Genomic DNA, 26772 nt, shown 5'->3' on the forward strand with positions numbered 1-26772 from the left:
ATCCCAGCCTGTGGAACAACAGCTGTATAGTGCTGATCCCAGCCTGTGGAACAACAGCTGTATAGTGCGGATCCCAGCCTGTGGAACAACAGCTGTATAGTGCGGATCCCAGCCTGTGGAACAACAGCTGTATAGTGCGGATCCCAGCCTATGGAATAAAACCGGGGCTTTTCTTGCTCAGTCTAATTCATGCTGATAAAAATAAATCCATAGGCTTAATGGACACATGCTCAAACTTGCACACAAACTTGCATATATATATACATATATATATATATATTTATATATTCTTGAAGAATATAACTTATGAGCTTAGTTCAACTGTCACTATCCATGAGAACCCAAAATATGTGTAAACACTGTAAATGTAAACAAACATTGTATAGCGTTACAATACTTTTGATATCATGGATTGTCAGTCCTTGCGTTCATAACTCTGCCTATTAATCTGAGAGTGGTTACATTTCTCCAGGCCCATCCATCAGCTTTTTACCAAAACAGAGGCGGGGCAACCGTTTGGTTATTGTTTCACCTGTGGATTTGCCCTTTAAACAGCTGCATATTATCAAGATATCAAAGTATCGCCAACAAAAAGGTAAACAATAGGCCTATAGCAAATGCAGCATATGGCATTGATTTTCACATGTAAATAGCACTTTTCAGTAGTGCTTAAAGCATGTCATTCCATGAGCGCAGGATTTATTTTTCAACTGGAATCAATGAGCCCAATCAGTTCTCCATGACAACAAAATCATAAACAACAGAGTAGGGCTGGCTAATAGGTCCTTAGTTTTGGTGTTGTCTAATCTATACTTCCATATTTCCAAGTCATATTCTTGAAGATCAAGGAGTATAACATGTATTGGAATGACTGGAATTCTGATACACTTTGGTTTTTAATATAAAGATATAATTGAATCGTATTATTATATTTAGATAGAAAGTGATGGGTTAGAAGAAGCCTACATAACCAACCCTTAAAGTAAAATTGAACGTCCATATATGGCCAGCTATGTAAACTTTAACATAAATTTATCCTGCAGTAGATGTCATTCAATTGGTAACATACATTGTTGTCTTCTTCTGATGCCTCTTAAGGGGAAAGTAATCTAATAGTAACTGAATGTAATCAGATTATGTTACTGAGTTTGGGTAATCCAAAAGTTACATTACAATTTTGGACAGATAAGTAGTAACTAACGGATTACATTTAGAAAGTAACCTACCCAACCCTGGTCCTATCTACCATCCAGTGAACCTTATTCATTGCTGCTTGCAACTATATTTACTTTTATATTGCTGTTGATACCTTATGATTAACATCCTGAAAACCAACTGTCGCTAGTTAGGAAGACAGAGAGCCACATAAAGTGTTATAAACAGACATTGTCACCGTCACTGGACTGCAAGCAAGAAGGAATTCAACTATCCTCTCCTCTCTGAGCTGGTGCCCCCACATATTTTATGCCACTCATAGTGCCTCCTTATTTAAATGCCTTGTGGACTGGAATTAACCTCTCTACAATGATTCATTCTAGCCCTGTGGACTTAGACTTGTAAGACCATCCAGGTCTTGTGATATTACTTTCTGTTTCGCTACCTATAATGTAAACTCGCAAGATGAGGATGTAAACTCGCAAGATCAGTATGGTTGTATGAAGCTACTTTACTGTATTTGTGGCATTTCATCATTTCCTTCATAAGCATATTGGCATATAGATATTTTCTCCCCTCATCATTCATAAAGTATCAAGCTGACACTACAGTACCCACCAAGCCACCGGCTGTTTGTGTTAGGCCTACCACTTTGAGGATGGGCAGAGACACCAAACCTCCAGCAGCTATACCACACTGTAAAAAAATATATTGAGATTCATCCAAAATGACTTGTTTTATCTAGTCAAGTCAACTTCATTAGCAACAGTTGAAGAGCTGACTTTAAAAAAAAGTTGACTTCAACTCACTCAAAATGGCAAAACATTCAATCAAGCTGAGTTAACAAAAACGATGTGTTTAATAGGGATGTTAAGATTAACTGATATGCATCGGTCCCTGATTCAAATGTTTAAGATACAAGTGCATCAGTCCATGGACCACAAACCGATACAAATGTACTGTAGCATGCATCTGTCAGAAAATCCATTCAAATGTTACGAATCGCCGGTTCACAAAATGTTTTTTTTCTCCCTCATATAAAAGAATTTCTACCTTCCAAAAATACCTCTCGTCGTTTCTGACAACTGATGCGTGTTCTCTTTCAGTGTCGAACTGCATGTGACTGTGGTGACAGTCATTGATCTACAAGTCACTTTGCATGCCGAACAACCCCAGGCAATAACAATAACCTTGTCAAACTGCGCACTGTGCAATATCAGTGACCTAGTCAAACTGCGCACTGTGCCCAGCTTCGCTCGTTGACCAGCCTGAGGTAAGCGGCCTGTTCCTGATATTACACATCTGCGCGGCACCTTCATCATTAAAATGCTAAAATGGCTTGAGTGATATAAGCTTTATTAGTTGAATGACAACCTATTTCATTTGCTAGGTAATTTTTATCTATGCGATGTTGAAAACTGTGTTTTACCGGAATAAAAGTAAGCTACCAGAGACACAACTCTAATCGGGCTATAACTGCTGAATAACAAGAAGTCAGTCCAGACGATCCAGCTCTGAGGCCCAGCTCATGAGCAACATCAGCAGCAGATTTGAATTTAGAATGGAAAATGAATGTGTTTATGCAACAAATGTTAGTGCATCATACACATCTCTAGTGTTTACTCAATTTGGAAATACACTACTGGTTAAAAGTTTTAGAACACCTGCTCATTCAGGGTTTTTCTTTATTTAGAGTATTTTAATGTCTTAAAGTAATGATGGGTCTTAAAGTAATGTCATTTCTCTTTGCTTATTTGAGCTGTTCTTGCCATAATATGGACTTAGCCCTATTTGGTAAAGTACTATCCTCTGTATTGATTAAATTGGATTTATTTTGGGCAACAGACATATACAACAAAATGTACAACGTGGACCCAGAGGATACCACTTGAAAGTATTTATTAAAACGTTTATTTCCAAAGTGGTCCTCGATGGTAAAAACAATAACACATGAATAAAAGTCGAGACAAAATGACAAACAACCATACATTCATTTATATTGACATCCTTAAAAGTGGCACTATTCACTGCACTTCTCCCTAACCTTAAAAATCAATCATATTCCTTTCACATTAAAACAATCTATTAATTGCACATCATACTGATCCTTCAAATAAATACACCTGACCAGCAGTAGGGGCACAAGGGGCAATGGAGTGATTTCCCTTACTTAGACAACCTTGTCCAAATGAAAAACTTTTTAAAGCTATTCCATAGACAAATGTCTGTATGGAAAAACATGCTCCTCACAGTACTGTTTACTCTTGTGATTTTATAAGACATAACACTAGCTCTGGTATTGTGACTTTGTTGGTTATAGACCATATCAATGTGGTTTTTCATGTAACCTGGGGCACGATCATTTAAGATGTCAAACATATGATTAAGTTTAAGTTTAAGTTGGTCCACTCTGGACTCCAAAGGCATCAAGCCCACCTACCGGAACTCCTGTACCCCTATGTGGATCCTAGGGGGGACATTCAGCATATACAGTGCCTTGCGAAAGTATTCGGCCCCCTTGAACTTTGCGACCTTTTGCAACATTTCAGGCTTCAAACATAAAGATATAAAACTGTATTTTTTTGTGAAGAATCAACAACAAGTGGGACACAATCATGAAGTGGAACGACATTTATTGGATATTTCAAACTTTTTTAACAAATCAAAAACTGAAAAATTGGGCGTGCAAAATTATTCAGCCCCTTTACTTTCAGTGCAGCAAACTCTCTCCAGAAGTTCAGTGAGGATCTCTGAATGATCCAATGTTGACCTAAATGACTAATGATGATAAATACAATCCACCTGTGTGTAATCAAGTCTCCGTATAAATGCACCTGCACTGTGATAGTCTCAGAGGTCCGTTAAAAGCGCAGAGAGCATCATGAAGAACAAGGAACACACCAGGCAGGTCCGAGATACTGTTGTGAAGAAGTTTAAAGCCGGATTTGGATACAAAAAGATTTCCCAAGCTTTAAACATCCCAAGGGGCACTGTGCAAGCGATAATATTGAAATGGAAGGAGTATCAGACCACTGCAAATCTACCAAGACCTGGCCGTCCCTCTAAACGTTCAGCTCATACAAGGAGAAGACTGATCAGAGATGCAGCCAAGAGGCCCATGATCACTCTGGATGAACTGCAGAGATCTACAGCTGAGGTGGGAGACTCTGTCCATAGGACAACAATCAGTCGTATATTGCACAAATCTGGCCTTTATGGAAGAGTGGCAAGAAGAAAGCCATTTCTTAAAGATATCCATAAAAAGTGTCGTTTAAAGTTTGCCACAAGCCACCTGGGAGACACACCAAACATGTGGAAGAAGGTGCTCTGGTCAGATGAAACCAAAATTGAACTTTTTGGCAACAATGCAAAACGTTATGTTTGGCGTAAAAGCAACACAGCTCATCACCCTGAACACAACATCCCCACTGTCAAACATGGTGGTGGCAGCATCATGGTTTGGGCCTGCTTTTCTTCAGCAGGGACAGGGAAGATGGTTAAAATTGATGGGAAGATGGATGGAGCCAAATACAGGACCATTCTGGAAGAAAACCTGATGGAGTCTGCAAAAGACCTGAGACTGGGACGGAGATTTGTCTTCCAACAAGACAATGATCCAAAACATAAAGCAAAATCTACAATGGAATGGTTCAAAAATAAACATATCCAGGTGTTAGAATGGCCAAGTCAAAGTCCAGACCTGAATCCAATCGAGAATCTGTGGAAAGAACTGAAAACTGCTGTTCACAAATGCTCTCCATCCAACCTCACTGAGCTCGAGCTGTTTTGCAAGGAGGAATGGGAAAAAATGTCAGTCTTTCGATGTGCAAAACTGATAGAGACATACCCCAAGCGACTTACAGCTGTAATCGCAGCAAAAGGTGGCGCTACAAAGTATTAACTTAAGGGGGCTGAATTATTTTGCAAGTTTGAAATATCCAATAAATGTCGTTCCACTTCATGATTGTGTCCCACTTGTTGTTGATTCTTCACAAAAAAATACAGTTTTATATCTTTATGTTTGAAGCCTGAAAAGTGGCAAAAGGTCGCAAAGTTCAAGGGGGCCGAATACTTTCGCAAGGCACTGTATCTGCTAACATTATTTTGCATGACCTGCATTCTCTTTTTCAGCTTTTCCGATAGCCCACTATACCAAGCAGAGCAGGCGTAATCAAAATGACACTGAATCAATGTTGAGACAAGCAGTTTCTTATGTTAAAATATCTAGTGTTACGATATAAACATTTCAATTTGTTTGCCATTTTAGAAAGAATTTTAGCAGCAATCATGTCTCAAGAAAGGGATTGATCTAGGGACACACCAAGATAAGTTTAACTTGTTTTAGATTCAAATCTCCTCGCCTGCACAGTTTACTGTTATCTTGTCAGTCCTAAGCAATCTACATTTTGTTCCAAACAAAATCGATTTAAGTTTTTCCCAAATGTAGTGACAATTTGTTGTCAGACAACCAATCTCTAACAAAATGCAATTCCTTACTCAGGGTCTCCTCTATGTAAACTGTATCCTTCCCTGATACCGGTATGGCTGAATCATCAGCATAAAGCAGGAGTTTGCACAGTATCTGGCACAACATCAACGTATATAAGAAATAAGGGAGGCCCTAAAATGAATCCCTGCGGTACACCACAGGATATTTCTTTGGCCTCTGACAGAACATCACCAACATTACATGCTTGTATTCTGTTGGTCAGATAAGACCTAAACCAACTCACTGTTACATCATTTAGACCATGCATTTCAGTTTCATCAGAAGAATAACATGGTCCACAGTGTCAAAAGCTTTCTGCAAGTCTAACATGACCATACCTGTATAGTTCCCCTTCTCACTTTCCTGCTTGATGTGGTCAAAAAAGTAGATAAGGCAAGTATCCGTGGAATGAGCTGTTCTAAAGCCAGATTGTAGTTCATAAAGAAGTTTGTGCTCAAGAAGGTATCCCTCAAGCTGATTAAAAACGAATCTCTCAACAACTTTGGATAAGGTGCTGAGGATTGACACAGGCCTGTAGTTTCCTACATTTGTTTTACTGCTCTTCTTGTGGAGTGGAACCACCCGGGAACCAAGAGATGAGGCTATAGTTGTAAAGAATTTGTAAAAATAATTGGCAGCCTTTTCCTAGTCATGACATTAAACATCATCAATATCCAGGCCAATATTACAGGCCAATATTTACCTTATGGGGAGTTTTTAAGTCAATGTCCTTTAAAGATTTCCACAGTTTACGAGGCTGATGTAAGTTGTCATTAACGGCGCCTATATAATGTTCGGATTTGGCCTTATTTGTATCTTGCATGGTTTCTGCAGTTAATATAACCATCATAATCTTGTTGTAGATTTGTCCATTCTGAATCTGGCCAGGTAGCAATCCCTTTTTCCTTATAAGGTCTAAAATCTCGGAAATTATCAATTTCCCTGACTGCTGTTTGATTCTAATTTGTTTCATCACAGCCAGAGAGTCGAGTGCAGACAGAAACAGATCTTTAAAAAGATCTCTACAAAATGTTATTTGAGTATTGTTTCATAAACCGTACCTTCATGTATTTATTATCTGGCTCTAGAAGCATTTTTGATTTCTTACATTTACAGTAGGTTACCATATGATCACTAAAACCAATATTTAAGACTCCTGACTGACAGACGTTCTCTTGATCTGATACAATAATCAAAATCCAAAATTAATTTAAGTCCAAATAACTGATTAAAGTTATACAGGGCATTTACTAGTGTACTTTTCTTGGGTGATAACTGCACAGTTGTATTAAAATCGCCAAGCAGAATACATTCTCTATCAGCAAATACATTGTGATCACAGCAATTCGATTCAAGTAAATCATAGAAATTATTCTGCTGAGGAGACCGATAGCACACACCAACAAGTATACCCCCAACCTTGTCACAACACAACTGATTGGCTCAAACGCATTAACAAGGCACACCTGTTAATTGAAATGCATTCCAGGTGACTAAAATAGTAAAACTAAAGAAAAACCCTTGATTGAGTAGGTGTTCTAAAACTTTTGACCGGTAGTGTATACAACCATGAAATCAAATCAACTGAAGCAACATAACCGCTGCATTGACAAAAATTGTAAAGTTAATATATATAACTAATGAAATCAAGTAGAATCAACAAAGATCAACATGTTTACTAGACTTAGAAATTCAAAACCAAAAAGTAAAATCAACTGAAACAATACAACAGCTGTATTTTTTTTATTTTTTAAATCAAGTTCAGATGACTTCAATTAATTTGGGGGGGGGGGGGGAGCAGAGTTTATTAGAACATTACCCAGCATGCTTTGCAACTGTCCATTTTCACATTTACATTTTAGTCATTTAGCAGACACTTTTATCCAGAGTGACTTTAATTAGCCCATTCAACAACGGTCGATAAACAACCACGTGTAAAAAGTAACAAGTGAAAGGTTTCTGTAACCGTTATGGAAAATGTAGTTAAAGTGGTCTTTTGGTTGGTTGATAATACTGAGTACATAGTCACTTTGGAATCTGGCGGAAATGCTCACACATGAGCAAGAAACACATGGGAGCACAATTTTCCCTATTGGAATCTGCTTTATAAAATGTCAAAGACTTACATGCTGACCACAATGCTCAGGTGTGGTGAATTTACACATACATGTTATTCAATCATTGCACCAACACTGCTTGTGCGCGTCAACGAGCGTCTTCTTTGCCAGGTGCTAAAATAGAACTTGGTTATTTTTGTGAAGCTTGACGTGCTGCAAGTCCCGCCTCTCCCATCTCCTCATTGGTTTTTAGGAGCATATACCCACATGGATGATTGAAAGATGAGCTGAGGTCTACACTCCAGTCGGTAGTGGTAATGCACCTTAAAGTTAGTTTTCAACTGCCATATAAAGTCCGAAGAAGAAAAAGAAGCCTGAAGGAGGAGAGATTGTTTCTAGCAAACTCGGTTTACTCTTTTATCTGTGGATTAATTGTCGCAGTAGAGGACCTTGTGCATTTCAGGTAAAATAACAACCCAATATTTATATCCCAGGACAAATGAGTTAGCAACAGCAAGCTAGCTAGCTAAATTGCCATAAATGTTTAATGCTTTTCGACCTGTCCGCAAATTAATATAGTTGGTTCAGAGTTCGATTTGATATTTCAACCTGTGTGTCCTGATGTGGGTGGACAAAATCAACATGCGAGCGATGCCACACGCACTCCTGTGAGCGGTCTGGCCAACATGTTAGTCAGTTCAGAGATGTGTAATTTTCAAAGTAGTTGTTTCAACTGTATAGGAAGTTGACAAAACTTAAAATGTTAGGGCAGCCAGATAACTTTGGAGGGTTAAAACAACTAATAGTTTTGTTTTCATGACTATGAAATAGTTGTCCTCTCCACTTGGTAATTTGGCCAAGCATCTTGAGTAGCTTTGTTCAAATCAAATCAAATTGTATTTGTTACATTCGCTGAATACAACCTTACAGTGAAATGCTTACTTACTTAACCAACAATGCTTTAAGAAGTTAAGAAAAAGTAAAACAAATTGAAAAGTAAAACATTTCAAATAAAAGTATTAAATAATTAAACAGCAGCAGTAAAATAACAATAGCGGGGCTACATACAGGGCATACCGGTACAGAGTCAATGTGCAGGGGCACCGGTTAGCCAAGATAATTGAGGTAAAATGTACACGTAGGTAGTGTTAAAGTGACTATGCATAGACAATAAACAGAGAGTAGCAGCAGTGTAAAATAGGGGTCTGTGTAGCCCTTTGATTAGCTGTTCAGGATTCTTATGGCTTGGGGGTAGAAGCTGTTAAGAAGCCTTTTGGACCTAGACTTGGCACTCCGGTACCGCTTGCCATGCGGTAGCAAAGAGAACAGTCCATGACTAGGGTGGCTGGAGTCTGTGACAGTTTTTAGGGCCTTCCTCTGACACCGCCTGGTATAGAGGTCCTGGATGGCAGGAAGCTTGGCCCCAATGATGTACTGGGCTGTAAGCACTACCCCCTGTAGTGCCTTGCGGTTGGAGGCTGAGCAGTTGCCATACCAGGCAGGGATGCAACCAGCTCTTGATGGTGCAGCTGTAGAACCTTTTGAGGATCTGAGGACCCATGCCAAATCTTTTCAGTCTCCTGAGGGGGAATAGTCTTTGTGGTCCCCTCTTTACGACTGTCTTAGTGTTTTAGAATATGATAGTTTGTTGTTGATGTGGACACTAAGGAACTTGAAGCTCTCAACCTGCTCCACTGCAGCCCCGTCGATGAGAATGGGGGCATCCTCGGTCCTCCTTTTCCTGTAGTCCACAATCATCTACTTTGTTTTGATCACGTTGAGGGAGAGGTTGTTGTCCTGGCACCACACGGCCAGGTCTCTGACCTCCTCCCTCACTGTTGTGTCATCTGCAAACTTGATTCTGGTGTTGGTAGTCATGCCTGGCCATGCAGTCATGTTGTAAACAGGGAGTACAGGAGGGGACTGAGCACGCACCCCTGAAGGGCTCCCATGTTGAGGATCAGCGTGGCGGATGTGTTGTTACCTACCCTTACCACTTGGGGGTGGCCCGTGAGGAAGTCCAGGATCCAGTTGCAGAGGGGGGTGTTTAGTCTCAGGGTTGGTCCTTAGCTTAGTGATGAACTTTGAGGGCACTATGGTGTTGAACACTGAGCTGTAGTCAATGAATAGCATTCTCACATAGGTGTTCCTTTTGTCCAGGTGGGAAAGGGCAGTGTGGAGTGCAATAGAGAGGATTTCTGGGATAATGGTGTTGATGTGAGCCATTACCAGCCTTTCAAAGCACTTCATGGCTACATTTGGGCAGGTTACCTTAGTGTTCTTGGGCACAGGGACTATGGTGGTCTGCTTGAAACATGTTGGTATTACAGACTCATGTCTGTAATACCAACAGAAACATGTTGGTATTGAAAATGTCAGTGAAGACACTTGCCAGTCAATCAGCGCATGCTCGGAGTACACGTCCTGGTAATCCATCTGGGCATACGGCCTTGTGAATGTTGACATGTTAAAAGGTCTTACATCAGCTACGGAGAGCGTGGTCCCACATTCATCTGGAACAGTTGATGCTCTCATGCATGCTTCAGTGTTACTTGCCTCAAAGCTAGCATAGAAGTGATTTAGCTAATCTGGTAGGCTCGTGACACCGGGCAGCTTGCGGCTGTGCTTACCTTTGTAGTCTGTAATAGTTTGCAAGCCCTGCCACATCCAATGAGCATCGGAGCCCGTTTTAGTACAATTCAATCTTAGTTCTGTATATATGCTTTGCCTGTTTGATGGTTTGTCAGGGGGGCATAGCGGGATTTCTTATAAGCATGCGGGTTAGAGTCCCGCTCCTTGAAAGTGGCAGTCCTACCCTTTAGCTCAGTGCGGATGTTGCCTGTTATCCATGGCTTCTGGTTTGGGATATATACATATGGTCACTGTGGGGACGACGCCATTGATGCACTTATTGATGAAGCCAGTGACTGATGTGATGTACTCCTCAATGCCATCGGAAGAATCCTGGAACATATTCCAGTCTGTGCTAGCAAAACAGTCCTGTAGCTTAGCATCTGCTTCATTTGACCACTTTCTTATAGACCGAGTCACTGGTGCTTCCTGCTTTAGTTTTTGCTTGTAAGCAGGAATCAGGAGGATAGAATTATGATCAGATTGCCAAATAGAGGGCGAGGGAGAGCTTTGTACCTTTGTATCTCTGTGTGTGGAGTAAAGGTGGTAAAGGTGGTCTAGAGTTAATGTCAGTTTGATCTCTGGAAAATCAGTTGAAGCACATTGATTGAACGAAAAAGATAAAGTTCACTCAAGTTATTCAATCCAAATTTGTCAGTTCCACTTACTTCCACTTACATAACTTTAGGTTATGCTAACTCTACACGAAATCCAAATTGTATTTGATTTGCAAATTTAAGGCAGCCAGGTTACAAACTTTTTTAAGTTGACTCTCCTGTTTACACACAGACTGGGGGGCTGAGAGGGCACTAACGATTTGACAGCTTTGTCTTTGCAAACCCTATATCTAACAGTCCACGACATACAGGAGTGGAGCCCACTCGTGGGAGGCACCGGTGACTGACAGCCCAGGTAAATCAGAAGGGAAAAACATTTAGTCACTTCTGACTGCAAGGGGAGACAACTTAATTAAGCTTTTTTTATTGGTGTGATGCTGTGATATCAGTGCTGTAGTTGCAACACTCCAGGAGCAGACAGCGGAGATCAAACTGACATTAATGGCTGAATAGGCAAGGTCAACAAGGCCTCTTAACAGCCTGGCTCCTCTGGAGCCTCTACTACGGGGTGACGGGCTAGATCGTGACAGGGGGCAGAAAGAGGTGTCTGCCAATTAAGTATATACTGTATCACCTCCATGAGCAAGAATGACTGGGTAAAAACAGGCATGAAAAAGGCATGGTTAGTGACTGAGGCGGAGCAAAAATACCTTGGCTTTCATATGAATGTGATAAGCATGTGGGATGCTGCAGTGGGAACAGGGCGGGCTGGTCTAAGTCTGCTCCTTGGGCTATATAATCCACTTCAAAGCTATGTTTACTCTCTCTTTGGCGAGAGCAGAGAGGGAAACACTGACACGTGTGATGAGGAGGAGTCCTGTCAGAGAAACATCTTGTGTTTGACTTAACATCATAACAAATAACATGGACTCTAGATATATTTTTTAGAAAACCATTGAAAGTTAATTTTTTTAAACTGTCAACTTGGGAAAGGGCAAGATCTCTAATGCCCACCCACATGTGTTCAAATAAAGCATGATTTGGCCATTTCCTCTGAGATATTGCTTGTTCTACAATATTTGACACCCATTTATCAAAATTTGCAAACTGTACAATACAGAAATGAACGGCTCTGCAGATACAACAATTCCCATAGAACTAATACATGGAATGTGAACACAATCCACTTATGCATTTCCAAAAAGGGCACAAGTGGGGAATATGCCATACATAAATATATATTTCACAATATTGCACAACCCACTAGTCATAATCTGATAGCTGTGTGACAATACAAACTGGAATTACATAGCAGACATTTAGCCTTCAAATAGGTACTTACCGGTACGAGATAGTTAAGACATTTAACCATTTGGAACAACCTCATACAACCACTCATAAGGGGCAATAGAATAATGGCAAGGGCTCCAATCTTGTGTACCATGCTGAAATCACACCCTGTGCATCTCTCCAGATACACATCTCAAGCCTCCACACACACACAGTTACTCAGCTAAATAGCTAGATTTGTGAAGATAACATACTTTTAGAATCATTATGCAAATGAGTGTGACTGTACAATTAGTCTTTCTCGAGACCTGCGGGATAAAGCAACAGCGATGGCACAGATCACCACAACAGTAAATTAAAAACATACTTTCCCCCATTCCATTGGAAAGCAGATGTTACATGTGGGATAGGAGGCTGCCTCCCGGGCAAAATCTGTCTCCGAGCATTAAGGGTTCCCGGCAAAGACCAATGGCTTCTTCAGCACACCACCAGCTATGTTGTATTACCTAATGCTATGTTACACCATGTATTCAGCCCACCTTTTCCACTACTTGGGTAATGTGTCCCATGTTAAAATCCTGGACTTTTACATGTTACTGTTCTGATCGTCTTAACTTAAATCGGCGAACATATTGAGACGGCAGTTTCTAACTCACACTATTTAGACACGATGGGGTAAATGAGCCAAAGCAAACAACGCACAATAGAATCATGCGATTCAGAGGAAAGAAGGAAATTGAACAACCCCAAATGATGCATTCTCACCTCCAACAGCACGAGAAAAACAAGCAGCGAATGATTAAGGCCAATGATAGTTGTTGTTGTTATGAACAGGAGATGAGAGGGAAGGTGGGGATATTTCCACCACAGTACCTGCTATGGTTTACATCTCCACTCACTGGAGACACTAATACTGTGGATTTACATACAATATCAGTCTGTGTCCTACTAACACAGATATGGTGGATGAAACACTATTGAAGAGATCCACACTGCAGTGCAGAGACATTATAGAAAAAAAGCGATCCTTTATGGTAAAGTAATGATTCTCTGCAGTAAGGTGCAGTATCTTCCCAAGACGACACTCCTATAACATTTTACAGTTTCCTTTGTAAGAGTTCTTAGACAGAGAGATGGAGAAAAGCCTTGGGGTACTGAGGAGGAATCAGAAATTGCTCTGTTTGCTCAAGACAAGGACAGGAAGGAGAATAAAAAAATCGCATTATAAGTAGCGTTTTCAGTGCCTAAGTACCTAATGGATCATACTTCAGCAGCACTAGACTAGCATTCCCCTCATTGTGTTCCAACTGCAGCATTCCTCCCCCCAACCTGGTCTCAGAGCATTGAATATTATTCTGTACGTAAATCCGAGACACTCCATTCATATAGTATGATACGTTACATTTCGTATGGTACTGTATGTATTAATTTGTGGATGTCCATCACCCATTTCGTATTATATGTGACAAATTACAATTCGGATTATATGTTACGAATTTGCAAAACGTACAATATGTTATGAAATATGGTCTATGTTATCAATTTGCAAAACATACAATCTGTACGAATTTGTAAAATGTACAATAGGTTACGAATTTGCTAAACATATGATACGTTACGAATTCTAAACGATATCATAACCGCCATCGATAAAAGACAGTACTGTGCAGCCGTCTTCATCGACCTTGCCAAGGCTTTCGACTCTGTCAATCACCATATTCTTATCGGCAGACTCAGTAGCCTCGGTTTTTCGGATGACTGCCTTGCCTGGTTCACCAATTACTTTGCAGACAGAGTTCAGTGTGTCAAATCGGAGGGCATGCTGTCCGGTCCTCTGGCAGTCTCTATGGGGGTGCCACAGGGTTCAATTCTCGGGCCGACTCTTTTCTCTGTATATATCAATGATGTTGCTCTTGCTGCGGGCGATTCCCTGATCCACCTCTACGCAGACGACACCATTCTATATACTTTCGGCCCGTCATTGGACACTGTGCTATCTAACCTCCAAACGAGCTTCAATGCCATACAACACTCCTTCCGTGGCCTCCAACTGCTCTTAAACGCTAGTAAAACCAAATGCATGCTTTTCAACCGATCGCTGCCTGCACTCGGCTTTCTATTCCGCAACAAAGCCTCCTTCACTCACGCCGCCAAGCTTACCCTAGTAAAACTGACTATCCTACCGATCCTCGACTTCGGCGATGTCATCTACAAAATGGCTTCCAACACTCTACTCAGCAAACTGGATGCAGTCTATCACAGTGCCATCCGTTTTGTCACTAAAGCACCTTATACCACCCACCACTGCGACTTGTATGCTCTAGTCGGCTGGCCCTCGCTACATATTCGTCGCCAGACCCACTGGCTCCAGGTCATCTACAAGTCCATGCTAGGTAAAGCTCCGCCTTATCTCAGTTCACTGGTCACGATGGCAACACCCATCCGTAGCACGCGCTCCAGCAGTTGTATCTCACGGATCATCCCTAAAGCCAACACCTCATTTGGCCGCCTTTCGTTCCAGTACTCTGCTGCCTGTGACTGGAACGAATTGCAAAAATCGCTGAAGTTGGAGACTTTTATCTCCCTCACCAACTTCAAACATCAGCTATCTGACCAGCTAACCGATCGCTGCAGCTGTACATAGTCTATTGGTAAATAGCCCACCCATTTTCACCTACCTCATCCCCATACTGTTTTTATTTATTTACTTTTCTGCTCTTTTGCACACCAATATCTCTACCTGTACATGACCATCTGATCATTTATCACTCCAGTGTTAATCTGCAAAATTGTAATTATTCGCCTACCTCCTCATGCCTTTTGCACACATTGTATATAGACTCCCCCTTTTTTTCTACTGTGTTATTGACTTGTTAATTGTTTACTCCATGTGTAACTCTGTGTTGTCTGTTCACACTGCTATGCTTTATCTTGGCCAGGTCGCAGTTGCAAATGAGAACTTGTTCTCAACTAGACTACCTGGTTAAATAAAGGTGAAATAAAAAAAACACAAATAAAAATTCTAGAAAGGTGGCTAATGCTAGCTAGATCGTTAACATTAGCTAGGCTAGGAGTTAGGATTAAGTTTAGAAGTTAGGTTAAAGGGTTAAGGTTAGGGTTAGGTTAAGGGTTAGCTAACATGCTAAGTAGTTGCAAAGTAGCTAAAAAGTAGTTGAAAAGCTGACAATTTGCTAAAATGCTAAAGTTGTCCGTGACGAGATTTGCGTTATACGCCTACCCATCCACCCAGAACAACCACCCTACTGAAGTAACTATCTGTATTTTGTAACCATAACAAACATAACATATCATACTAAATGGACTATCTCGGATTTACGTACAGAATAATAGGAAATGCTCTGAGACCTGGTTGCTCCCCCAGCTAATCCAAATAGCTTCATTCCATCAGAACATTACTAGCCAAGCATACCACAGATGACACTGCTACATCAACACTTAATGTATTTATCGATGCTTTGATTTATAGATTTTTTTATTATCTCACATGAGTTAGGAATACTGTAAAAGCATGTTGCCTAATAGGGGATGTTGGTACACGTAAAGGGTGATGAGGAGTGATAAACTGATGTGACTAACTAGCCGTATTGTTGGAGTGATATGCCTGAACATGACACACATTATACATTTTGTTCCTGGCTGCGAAATAAAAGGATACAGTTCTTCAACTGAGACAACCCAACTCAAATGAATGGTAGTCTTGAAATATACAGGAGCTGAGTCGTTTGTTAGCCCTTTGATGGTTAATCGAATGTCCAAACACCCACTCAATTCACATCACGCTAGAGGTGAAGAGAGCCTTACAACACTCACGTTGAGGCAAAGAACTGCAATCCCATTAAAAAGAGCGAAACATGAGGCAAAGGTCTCCAAGGGCAACGCTTTAATAAAACAGACCCAAATGTACATAGTGGAATGCCATTTCCATTTTGCAGCTTGCCTTTACATTAACCTGCAGCATCAGCAACTTTAGCTGCAGCTCTGGGCAGCGCCTGCCTGCAAGGGGATGACAACACAACGGATTGGGGGCAAGAGGCTGGGAGGGAGGGAGGGGGGGGGGGGGAGCTGTGGGTTAATGCTCCTCGCCTCAAATGTCAACAAGCACATTTATGAAATGCTCACTCCATCAGACGTCCTCAGAGGACAGCCTCTACAAAACTGGTGGTGTAACGTAACGTGGCAAACAGAGCAGAGCCTCACTAGAGGGGGGCAATCACTGTACTGGATGTTCTGCTGCTTGGTCTGTAAGGCTGACACCAGACCCATTGAGACCTGGCATAACTTGCTAATTGTTTACAATTATTTGTGTTTTCCTTTTCTTTCATACCAAGTAGAATCATACACACAAACAATAACTACATCTCCTTTGCCCAGACACGCATGCTCACACTGTCACGTTCTGACCATAGTTCTTTTGTGTTTTCCTTGTTTTAGTGTTGGTCAGGAAGTGAGCTGGGTGGGCATTCTATGTTGTGTGTCTAGTTTGTCCATTTCTATGTATGGCCTGATATGGTTCTCAATCAGAGGCAGGTGTTAGTCATTGTCTCTGATTGGGAACCATATTTAGTTAGCTTGTTTTGTGTTGGAGTTTGTGGGTGGTTGTTTCCTGTCTTTGTGTTCTCTGCACCAGATAGGACTGTTTTGGGTTTTGCCACGTTTGTTATTTTGTATTGGTATAGTGTTCAAGTTATGTCTTTTATTAAACATGTTGAACACGAACTACGCTGCATTTTGGTCCTCCTCTCCTTCGACGGAAGAAAGCCGTTACACACACCTCCATCCCTATTGTCTGCATAACTGTTTTCCACATGACCTTAAATTGTACCAATTTAATTGTTCTCAATCTCCCATGCTATTTCAATATTTCAGTAATAAATCATAAAAATGTTCCATTGTGTTAATGGCAGGGTGATTGACGAGAAGAGAATCGTCCAGCCAATTGGGTATCTCTATCAAGGCGAGACACAGAAGCAGACACAGGAGGCAGATGGTTGGAGTCTTACAATGTTTATTCATCCAAATTGGTAGGCAAGAGAATGGTCATGGACAGGCAAAAAGGTCAAAACCAGATCAGAGTCCAATAGGTACCGAAGAGCAGGCAGAATCAAGGTCAGAGCAGGCAGGAAAGTAGTCCAGAGTCCGGCAGGGGTTAGAACTGGGACGATTATAAAAAGAGACTAGAAAAGGAGCACAGGAAAAACACGCTGGTTGGCTTGACTAAACATACAAGATGAACTGGCACAGAGAGACAGGAAACACCGGGATAAATACACTGGGGAAAATAAGCGACACCTGGAGGGGGTGGAGACAATCACAGGAACAGGTGAAACAGATCAGGGCGTGACACTCTCACAACATCCCCATGTCTTGAAAATTTCAGACAGAGTGATTAAAAGTATGTTTACATTGTAATACTTCTGACAGCCAACTTCCTAGCTCCGCCCATAACTTTTGGACTTTATAGCATTCCCAGAAAGTATGGATTATTGAGTCATTATTCAATTTACACTTAAGACTTTGCCATTGTGCTGTAGAATTTGTGAATTTTGTCTCTTGTACAATACATTCTACATTAGATTATACTGGATTAAGCATACTTTTTTATTAATTTTAATTTTGTTAGGTATGCTCCTACATTCTTGTGCCAACATCAGTTCTTTTTAAGTCTTGGTTCCAATAGTTTATATATTATTCTAAGTGATTGCATTTTGGAAAGGCTCTCCGCAAGGTCTTATATAGCTTACCTATCATATGAATATCCTTTTCTGACTCAAATAAGATTACCTCGAGGTTGCTCTGATGTCCAAATTATTTTAAATCAAACTTTCATGATAAGTAAGTTTTCATTTGCATGTATTTGAAAATAAATACACTGGCCAGTCCAAAATTGCTTTTAAATTCTGCAATTTAAAGGAACGGTCGAGCATGCTTTTGAGCTATAAACTCAGCAAAAAAATGAAACAACCCTGTCTTTCAAAGATAATTCGTAAAAATCCAAATAAATTCACAGATCTTCATTGTAAAGGGTTTAACACTGTTTCCATGCTCGTTCAATAAACCATAAACAATTAATGAACATGCACCTGTGGAATGGTCATTAAGACAATAAACAGCTTACAGATGGTAGGCAATTAAGGTCACAATTGTGAAAACTTAGGACACTAAAGAGGCCTTTCTACTGACTCTGAAAAACACCAAAAGAAAGATGCCCAGGGTCCCTGCTCATTTGCGTGAATGTGCCTTAGGCCTGCTGCAAGGAGACTGTAGATGTGGCCAGGGCAAAAAATTGCAATGTCCGTACTGTGAGACGCCTAAGACAGGACTACAGGGAGACAGGATGGACAGCTGATCATCCTCGCAGTGGCAGACCACGTGTAACAACACCTGCACAGGATCGGTACATCCGAACATCACACCTGTGGGACAGGTACAGGATGGCAACAACAACTGCCCGAGTTACACCAGGAATGTGTGCTCAGAGTGTCCGCAATAGGCTGAGAGAAGCTGGACTGAGGGCTTGTAGGCCTTTTGTATGTAAGGCAGGTCCTCAACAGACATCACCGGCAACAACGTAGCCTATGGGCACAAACCCACCTTGGCTGGACCAGACAGGCCCGGCAAAATGTTCTCTTCAGTGACGAGTTACAGTTTTGTCTCACCAGGGCTGATGGTCGGATTCGCGTTTATCGTCGAAGGAAAGAGCGTTTATTTTTTTGTTGAGTTTATAAGCTGCAGACTGTCTTAGACCCCTTGCAGAACCTGGGAAGAGCTATCATATACTGTACTCTGTACCAACTTCTGCCTACAATTGTATTACTACAGGATCATTTTTAATACCTAAACAAAGAGTCTGTGTTTCCTTTCTACTACCAATATATATGTTTGATAATTATATAGACCTGATCATCTGTTGAAGTAATTGACCAACACTAACAAAATTGCAAAAGGGTTTTCTAATGATCAATAGCCTTTTCAAATTATGAACTTGGATTAGCTAACACAACATGCCATTGGAACATAAAAATCTGCAGTTTCCAACTACAATAGTCATTTACAACATTAACAATGTCTACACTGTATTTCTGATCAATTTGATGTTATTTTAATGAACAAAAAATGTGCTTCTCCTGAAAAAACTGACATTTCTAAGTGACCAAACTTTTGAACGGTAGTGTACATGCTGATTTAGAAATCAGAGCATGTCAGGCTATACTGTAGCCATACAACAATTAAAGCCATAGAAAACATAGAAAGTGAGTTAGGTTGGAAATGGAACTAGGAGAGACAGATCTAGAGGGAGGGATGGGACAAGGAGGAGGAGGGGGAGGAGGAGAGAGAGGGGATCTAGGGAGCTAGAGAGCATACAGCAACAGTCCTCATTCCGTTCCAGAACTGTCATGGCCAGGTCTTATGGATGAGCAGGAGACACCAATGGGGAGACTATGAGACAAGCTGCTTAGGCTCTAGTGGGACTCCCAGCCTATCAATACCATCAATCACCTGCCCCAACACGTCACAATGTATTACTACTGTCACTGAGATGCCCTATAAAGGAACATGACAGGTACTCTCTCCAGACCTTTGCTCTCATTGCTGTTCACTTCTTCAACTCTTATTTTCTCTCTTACAGACAGAGGAGTCAATTTGTCTGTATGATTTATTAATCAACATATCTCACTTGAATAAGGCCCACCTGCCGTTTACTCTCAAATGATAATATCGATGTCTATTTAGTATGTCTAATTTGATCACTTTCTGTCTTTTCAAAGTGTGATCATTTGTGTTAGGCACCTTGTGGCACCATTCTGGCAGACCATTTGAAATTAAGCTCTCCTCATAGCATGAATTTAAATGATGAAACTGATGTTGATTAATAAATCATACCGACAAATTGACTCCTCTGTCTGTAAGAGAGAAAATAAGAGTTGAAGAAGTGAACTCGGTTTAATCACTTTCCCGTAGTTGGAGGGGAAGATCCGAAATATGAGGCTGAACTTGTCGGCTCTTGGTTAACAAGATGTACTGTGACCACAGGGGTGCAGAGAGAGACGTAGAGAAGACTTGAATGGAGAAAAGGCCCAGGTCTCCACTAATCATTGCACGATGAGCCCTTAAGCCCAAAGTGGATGGTGGGTTAGAATGTTGCGTCCCTGAAAGACAGATCCAGCTCATTTAAACTTTAGGGCCAACAAGAAGCAGAGGAAGAGAGGGAGAGAGAGAAAAAGGGAGAGTGGAAGAAGCCAGGAGAAGATAAATTAAGCCAAAGCTGTGACATCATGCCGTCATATTTGCATTGACTCCATTTTCATAACTACTGTTTTTAACTTCGCACTCTTCTAAAATTCAACAATATCTGTTTGATAAAATGCACCAAATCAAACAACCTGTAGATCGACTGTTCAATGCCATCTATGTGAAAACACCTGTAGCATATCGTGTCCTTCAGGACACCATCTCACTGTGTTGTAGTGCACAGACTTCTCTTCTGATGAGAAGCATAAACCTACATGCTGACAGTACAGTGTTGGACAGTACTGCCATCCATGCGTGATATCACTGTTTCTTAATCCCAAAAGCATACCACTATTTGACTCAACTACATTTGCAAACTGTCATTCCACTTCTGGTTTTGAGAGACACGATACACTTCGCTGAAATATTCTGTGAGTAACCCTGACCATTTATATCGTGCTGGAGACAAAGATAGGAATATTCTTTCAGCCTGCTGTTTAGCTAGTTAGTGTACATACAGTATCAGTTCAGCACTAAGTTGTTGGTAGGACACACACACACACACACAGAACATAACTTGAAGCCATCACAACACTTCACATTAGGAGTGTGCCAAAATGTGTTTACGTGGCAGATTCAGCTACAGCACTTCCAGGGAAAACACAAACTGCACGTACTGAAATATCAACAGCAGCAGCAGCAGCAGAGACCTAATGCCATGGATCTCATTAGCACACCTGAACCATGCCCTACGATTCGATGCTAAGTCAAAACGCACAGACAAACAAACAAGTATAACTTAATGCTGTACACTGTACGCAATGAAAGTGAATTACTTTTAATTTGTCTGTGACTTCTATGTCCTGCACTAAATTAGACAATGTGTGTGCGCAGTGAAGCACACAAAACAAGACACAGAAAGCAAGGAATGACTGGTTGATCTATGTCCCTCCTAGTTTGAGTCTTACTGGGCTGGAGCCTGGCTTCTCATCTTCCTCCTCCTCCTGCCCACCCCTCAATCACTCCCATATCCCTGCCAAAGGTCCCCAGGTCTGCATGTACAGTTGAAGTCGGAAGTTTACATACACTTAGGTTGGAACTCATTTTTCAACCACTCCACAAATTTCTTGTTAACAAACTATAGTTTTGGCTAGTCGGTTAGGATATCTACTTTGTGCATGACAAGTAATTTTGTCATGCACAGACAGATTATTTCACATATAATTCACTGTATCACAATTCCAGTGGGTCAGAAGTTTACATACACTAAGTTGACTGTGCCTTCCAAAGCTTGGAAAATTCCAGAAAATGATTTCATGGCTTTAGAAGTTTCTGATAGGCTAATTGACATAATTTGAGTCAATTGGAGGTGTACCTGTGGATGTATTTCAAGGCCTGCCTTCAAACTCAGTGCCTCTTTACTTGACATAATGGGAAAATCAAAAGAAATCAGCCCAAAAAATTGTAGACCTCCACAAGTCTGGTTCATCATTGGGAGCCATTTCCAAACACCTGAAGGTACCACGTTCATCTGTACAAACAATAGTATGCAAGTATAAACACCATGGGACCAATCAGCCATCATACCGCTCAGGAAGGAGACGCGGTCTGTCTCCTAGAGATGAAATAGTTTGGTGCAAAAAGTGCAAATCAATCCCAGAACAACAGCAAAGGACTTTGTGAAGATACTGGAGGAAATAGGTACAAAGGTATCTATATCCACAGTAAAACGAGTCCTATATCGACATAACCTGAAAGGCCGCTCAGCAAGGAAGAAGACACTGCTCCAAAACCGCCATAAAAAAACACACTACGGTTTGCAACTGCACATGGGGATAAAGATCGTACTTTTTGGAGAAATGTCCCCTGGTGTGATGAAACAAAAATAGAACTGTTTGGCCATAATGACCATCGTTATGTTTGGTGGGAAAAGGGGGAGGCTTGCAAGCCAAAGAACACCATCCCAACCATGAAGGACGGGGGTGCAGCATCATGTAGGGGCAGCAGGTAGTCTAGTGGTTAGTGTTGGACTAGTAACCGAAAGGTTGCAAGATCGAATCCCCGAGCTGACAAGGTAAAAATCAGTCATTCTGTTCCTGAACAAAACTGACTTGCCTAGTTAAATAAAGGTAAAATAAAAATATGTTGTGGGGGTGCTTTACTGCAGGGGGGACTGGTGCACTTCACAAAATAGATGGCATCTTGAGAGGGAAAATTATGTGGATATATTGAAGCAACATCTCAAGACATCAGTCAGGAAGTTAAAGCTTGGTCGCAAATGGGTGTTCCAAATGGACAATGACCCCAAGCATAAGGAAAAGCTTAAGGAAAACAAAGTCCAAGGTATTGGAGTGGCCATCACAAAGCCCTGACCTCAATCCTATAGAACATTTGTGGGCAGAACTGAAAAGTGTGTGCGAGCAAGGAGCCCTACAAACCTGATTCAGTTACAGCTCTGTCAGGAGGAATGGGCCATAATTCACCCAACTTATCGTGGTAAGCTTGTGGAAGTCCCAAGTTAAACAATTTAAAGGCAATGCTAACAAATACTAATTGAGTGTATGTAAACTTCTGACCCACTGGGAATGTGATGAAAGAAATAAAAGAAATTAAAGCTGAAATAAATTATTCTCTCTACTGTTTTTCTGACATTTCACATTCTTAAAATAAAGTGGTGATCCTAACTGACCTAAGACAGGGAATTTTTACTAGGATTAAATGTCAGGAATTGTGAAAAACTGAGTTTAAATGTATTTGATTAAGGTGTATGTAAACTTCTGACTTCAACTGTATCTGTCCCCTCAGCCTCTGCCATGAGTCACAAACTGAGGGAGGAAGCATCACCATGCTGAAAGGGCTCACCCAGTTTACCTCCTGTCAAGTGTCATCATCATCATATTCTCTTTGTACCATTGCCTCCTCTAGTTAGTTTTGATTCAAGCGCACAGTGACATCCCCATCTCCAAAAGGAGCCTATGGAGAAGAGAATATGCGGTGAAGAGAATATGCGGTGTTCATTTGGTGGTTGCGAGTTGTTTACAGCACCATGACAACAGTGCCATGACAACAGTGTCAAAGAGTCAAGATGTCTTTTGATCCATTGTACATGACTGCTAGACTATGTGGGTTACGCAGTTCAATGCCAGACTAAATCGTGTAATGCTGTGGGCACTGTAGGAGGCTGTGAGGTCACAAACAATGTTCCGCCCCCTAATACCCTACAGGTGGAGTTTCATAGATAGAGAATCCTCCTTGGAGAAAGAGAAAGGGAGAAACAAAGAGCAAAAACTCGGCTCTAACTCATTACCCTGACTAACTCATCCCCCGTGCCCTGTTTATTTTACTCATATCCCAAAAAAATCCAGAGAAATACCATTCCACAGAGACCTCCCAAACATGCCAATTCAGTGGGATCAAGCTTGCTGAGTCATGAGGGAGCAGTGAATAGTAGCTGCGTCTCAGAGAAAAAGCTTACTTCCTTCACTCTCTGTTCTCTCAAATCTGTCCTCCTCATACAGTTCCATGTTCCCTGCTGGACCTGTAAATCTGAATGTCTCACTCCTCGACCGCCTAGCTGTGCACTGTGACGGAGGCCTTTTGCTCCATATGTCTGAGCAGATGAAGAAGCTGGCTGAGGCAAGTCGTTTTTCCTGTGGTCACACTCAGAGTCCAGGGAGGAAGTCATCTCGTTGTGAGCCCTGTATCATGCAGAGCACAGGACAGAGAGATGGAAGGGGAAAGTGGCACAGACACACAGGCTAGTCTGTGTCCAATGAAAGCATGTACGGTCTGTATTTGAAGCATTGCAGGGGTTTTTCTTTGTAGGGAGGAGACAACATCACGAGCAGGCAAAGGGGCCTAAAGAAGTAGAGTTGATGGGAGATGGAACGGTAAACGAATCCACTAAAGTCAGAGGTATAGCACCGCTTCCTGTGACCTCATAAGAAAAGGACTTTAATAGCATCAGTTCACTCTAACCTTCAGACAATACGAATGGTGTGGAGGAGGAAAAGGTCATAAGGAAGTATATAGACATACATTTTCTTTTTACCCTGCCTTTTCCAAACTGTTGAAACCTTTCCTCTGCTCTGCTGCAGAATCAGACACATCTCTGAGGTCAGTGTTCTGGCTAACGTGGCCTGTGGTCGAGGTAAGGCCTGAGTTCTGCTCTGCTGCAGAACCAGACATCTCTGAGGTCAGTGTTCTGGCTAACGTGGCCTGTGGTCGAGGTAAGGCCTGAGTTCTGCTCTGCTGCAGAACCAGACATCTCTGAGGTCAGTGTTCTGGCTAAGGTGGCCTGTGGTCAAGGTAAGGCCTGAGCTCTGCTCTGCAGCAGAACCAGACACATCTCTGAGGTCAGTGTTCTGTCTTAGGTGGCCTGTGGTTGAGGTAAGGCCTGAGTTCTGCTCTGAAGCTGGACAGAAATAGTGCCTGCCAACCCATTTTACTATGCTGCTTTTGTAGAGCACTTAACCTGCCATGTTCATTACAGAAGACAAACCCCCATTATCCTCCCCCTAGAAAAAAAACCTGTGAATCTACTAAGCGTTTGACGTCAGGAAGCATTTTTTGGACGTATTTATTTAGTCCTCTGGACGGCCTTGATTTCAAGTATATTTTTGGTCCGTTCCAAACCGGTCTACATTTGGCCCAAACATAGACGTTCAGATTTGGTCTGGACCGGGCCTTGATTTAGCCCAAACAGATCTGAACCAATCGTAGACATCTATGATTCACAAGTTTGGACAGCACAGTACAGTAGAGCACAGCAGATTACAGTACATTACTGTACACAGTAAGTTTTTAAAAAAGTAGAGTATAGTACAGTAGAGCTCACTAAAGTACAGTAAAGTAAAGAAAAGTAAAGTATAGTGTACTGTATTGTACCCTACTTTACTCTAATGTACTCTACTGAACTAAACTGTACTCTACTGAATTAAACCAAACTGTACTGTACTGTATTCTTCTCTAGATGTCTATGATTAGTTCAGATTTGGATCTGGTCTGCAAGAGCAAATTTGTACTTGTTTGGGGGCGGGGCTCATTTGAATAATACCATCATGCTTTGCAAGTGTTGGTTTTACATATACATTTTGGTCAGTCAGCAGACGCTCTTATCCAGAGTGACTTACAGTCAGTGCATTCAACTAAAGTTGATGAACACCTGCATATCACAGTCATAGCAAGAGAAAATCTGTAACCTTTATTCAGAATGTTATTGTAGTGGAAGTGGTCTGTTGGTTTATTTTGTATGTTGACAACTTTAAGCATCATCAACATCCAGAAAATATGTATTCTAACCTTTCATTCAGCAACTGAAATTAATGTGTTGTCAACTTCTGGAAAATATATTTTCAATGTAATTTTGCTTACTGGCAAGTTGTAACTATAAATCTTTCATGTGATTTTTTGTATCTGCACTCAACAATTTTGGGGGCTTCAGTTTAGTTTAACTACAATGATCACATAGGCCTATTTCTGACCCATTCAATATTGTATTTTTTACTTTGTCTATTTTAGTTGACTGTGCACACATGCACTCACACATGCACAAACCCAAACACACACACAGTATATGAACTGCATCATTGCCTTGTACCCTGTTTTAAAGCAACTAATCAGCACAGCTTTGTGTTCAGTCACAGTGAGCAGATGCACGTAGGTCCTCTGAATCAAATATTGATGAGAGTGCTTTGATGAAAATCTACGTTGCATTAAAATTAGATATGTTTTCTCTTGACTCAATTTCATCCCGCTTTGACATAACTTATTCATTTATCTTTTCTTTCGTTCGTGAACAGTTTGGAGAGCATGGTCTATCTTTTACATGCTATTACAGTAGCCTATCAGTGAATATACCAGTTGATAATGGCGTTTGATTGAGCAGAATTGGATTAAATATAAATCACTGACATCTGAGTAACCCTCGATAACAGCACTATTTTCGATATATTCCAAGGTTATGTAGCCTATCCTGCCTGCTCAGTGATTCTGTGTTGTTTCCAATAATTTGACAAAATCACGATGGAAAAGACTATCTGGAAAGTCTGGATACATGTAAAACTATTGAAAAGAATAGAGATATGTTTAATTTCTCAATACGATAAGTAGCCTACAATTACAGCCTTCGGGTTGCTGTCGCATTGCCAGTTATTATACACTGTCCTGAGTAGGCTAAATCAATCCAACATATTCCGACGTAGGTGAGTAAATACATCACACATTGGCTTGTCCGCAAGGTAAATGTGCATTTTCTCACTTTAAACAAATACACCTTTTTAATTTAATGATAGCACCGCATTCTCTCATCAGCAACACCTCAACGCCGAGGCAGCCTACACTT

The 26772-nt window shown here is 41.1% G+C and overlaps 1 protein-coding gene across 1 annotated transcript in view; it reads right to left on the reverse strand.

Annotated features, from left to right (window-relative positions):
* LOC109873138 (gamma-aminobutyric acid receptor subunit alpha-3-like) overlaps positions 1–26772 on the reverse strand; it is a 160485-nt gene that overhangs the window by 133212 nt on the left and 501 nt on the right. The window lies entirely within an intron of this gene.

This window comes from Oncorhynchus kisutch, linkage group LG28, assembly GCF_002021735.2.
Source record: "Oncorhynchus kisutch isolate 150728-3 linkage group LG28, Okis_V2, whole genome shotgun sequence".
Taxonomy (NCBI): Eukaryota; Metazoa; Chordata; class Actinopteri; order Salmoniformes; family Salmonidae; genus Oncorhynchus; species Oncorhynchus kisutch.